Genomic DNA, 2283 nt, shown 5'->3' with positions numbered 1-2283 from the left:
CCCTCTCCCTCTCCCTCCCCCTCCCCCTCCCCCTCCCCCTCCCTCTCTCTCTGTGTTTTGCAGGATTAGTACCACTGGGAGGAAACCCCCTGCCTGCAAAGGAGTGAAAGGAGAGCAGAACTGGACTCTCTAGCTGGATCTGGTTAGCTAGGCCTGAATCCCAGAAGCTTGCAGAACATTGGTCAGTAAGGGATTCTAGAGGCAAGTCCCAGGACTCAAGGGAGAGAAAAAAGGAAAAAAATGACACAAGATACAGAGATAGACCTAAATATTAGGATTCCTCTCTATCATGTGCCAAAGGTACCAGTTTTCACTTATTAAGAATATGTGATGGAGGGACTGGAAAGATGGCTCAGGGGTTAAGTAGCTGCCCTTCAAGAGGACCCGGATTCAATTCCCAGGAATCACATGGCAGCTCATAACTGTCTGTAACTCCAGTTCCAGAGAGTCCAACATCCTCACACAGTCATACATGCAGGAAAAACAGCAATAAACATGCAATTTAAGAAGAAGAAGAAGAGGAGGAGGAGGAGAAGGAGGAGGAGGAAGAGGAGGAAAAGGAGGAGGAAGAGGAGAAGCTGGGCATAGTGGTGCACACCTTTAATCCCAGCACTTGGGAGGCAGAGGCAGGTAGAGCTCTGTGAGTTCGAGGCCAGCCTGGTCTACTGAGTGAGTTCGAGGACAGCCAGGACTACACAGAGAAACCCTGTCTCGAAAAAACCAAAAAAAAAAAAAAAAAAAGTAGTAGAACCCAAGAATAAAGAATAACAAGTTCCAGTTAAGCTGTAGAGTTAAGTTTGGAAGTTTGCTTTCTGGTGGGAAAGGGTTATCCCGACCTTAGGGATGTCAACTTGGGTCTTTTTCATGGAGACTTCACTTGCCAAGTCATTTCCTCTCCCTGTACCCTAAGCACTTTCTATTCCAGACACTCTCTCTTGGCTCTGAGCTTGGATAAATGCTACCTTGTTAGCTAATAGTACCATTAATTATATTAATGATTAATAGCTAATTAGTCATAATGTGGTCATGCTTCTTCCAGTGGAGCCTTCTTTTCTTGCAACAGTTCTGGGACATTCTCTCTCTCTCTCTCTCTCTCTCTCTCACACACACACACACACACACACACACACACGTTCGCACTCGCGCGCACACACACACACACACACACACTTCCCTATTCCTGGCCACAAGACAAGCTCAGCAATCCTGTTTGCTGACCATCGTGGCAGTCTCTAAATTCCCCTAGTTGTTATCAGCTATCCCCATTTATCTGGAGGATGACTACTGCTTATAAGTGTGTCCCCCCTTCTATTTCTGCCACTCACTGCTCTCTATTAACAAGGTGGTCAGGAAGTTCTTTTCTTTTTGAATTGAGTTCTTTTCTTTTTGAACCGTATTCCGTAAGTCCAAGACATCTACTTCCAAATCTCACTCTGATCCACTTTTCCACTTTCTCCTCGCTTTTCACTTCTATCTTTCCCTATTTCTTAGGCGCTTAACCCCTGCCCACAGACACTTCGTCTTCTGCATTTAGGCTTCCTTTTGAAAACCACGCCCCCCACCCCTTAGGCGTCGCGCATGCGCAGCCTATGCCTTTACCTGGGCGCTCGGGAGTGGGCGGAGTGGGCGAGGGCCGGGGGTGGAGCAGGCAGCCGGCGGTTATCTGCTCCGCTGAGCGCTCACATTGTGGCAGGAGAGAGAAAAGGTGCGCCCGGGCCGAGCCGAGGGCCGCGCATGCGCGCCGACCCCACAGCCGGGGATGGGGGGGGGGGGGGGGTGGGGGTCCCGCCCGCGCGGGGGGGGGGGGGGCGAGTGCAGGGGCGCGCGCGCGCGCGCTCCCGCCGGCCTCCCTGCCCCCTTCGCGCACACATCCCTACAGCACACCCCCTCCCCCGCCGCCCGCCCCGCGCGCCGCCCGCTCCGCGGTCCCGCTCGGCCTCGCGCGCTCGGAAGGGAGTCGCGAGACGTCGGAGCGGCGGCCACGTAGCGCTGCGGCGGCGGCGGCCGAGGCCGGGTCTGAGGAGCGGCCCAGAGCGCAGACGTTGGGCAGGGGGAGGGGCCGGCCCGGCGGGCGGTGGGGACTGGAGCGACGCGGCGCGGCGACAGGCCCCCGCCGCGGGGATGGGCCGCCGAAGCGGCGGCGGCGGCGGCGGCCCGGGTGAGTAGGAGCCCCTTCCCCGCGCTCTCGCCCCCCGCCGCGGCGGCGCCCTGGCAGCCGCGTTTCCTCTGCGCTCGGCCGGGCTGGCGGGGCCGGCGGAGCCTGCGCTGGGGCAGCTGCGTGCG

General features: G+C 56.8%; 1 long non-coding RNA gene across 2 annotated transcripts in view; it reads right to left on the bottom strand.

Annotated features, from left to right (window-relative positions):
* The window catches only part of LOC114610559, an 11324-nt gene extending 9586 nt beyond the window's left edge, over positions 1–1738 (bottom strand). For both annotated transcript variants that reach the window (XR_003709699.1, XR_003709700.1), the window contains exon 1: positions 1600–1738. This is a non-coding gene — a long non-coding RNA (uncharacterized LOC114610559). The remainder of the gene's footprint in view (positions 1–1599) is intronic.
* Positions 1739–2283: the final 545 nt, after the last annotated feature.

This window comes from Grammomys surdaster, unplaced genomic scaffold (genome assembly GCF_004785775.1).
Source record: "Grammomys surdaster isolate TR1022 unplaced genomic scaffold, NIH_TR_1.0 126048, whole genome shotgun sequence".
Lineage (NCBI taxonomy): Eukaryota > Metazoa > Chordata > Mammalia > Rodentia > Muridae > Grammomys > Grammomys surdaster.
The sequence above is the reverse complement of the archived record's forward strand: the minus strand, read 5'-3'. Positions and strand labels throughout refer to the sequence as shown.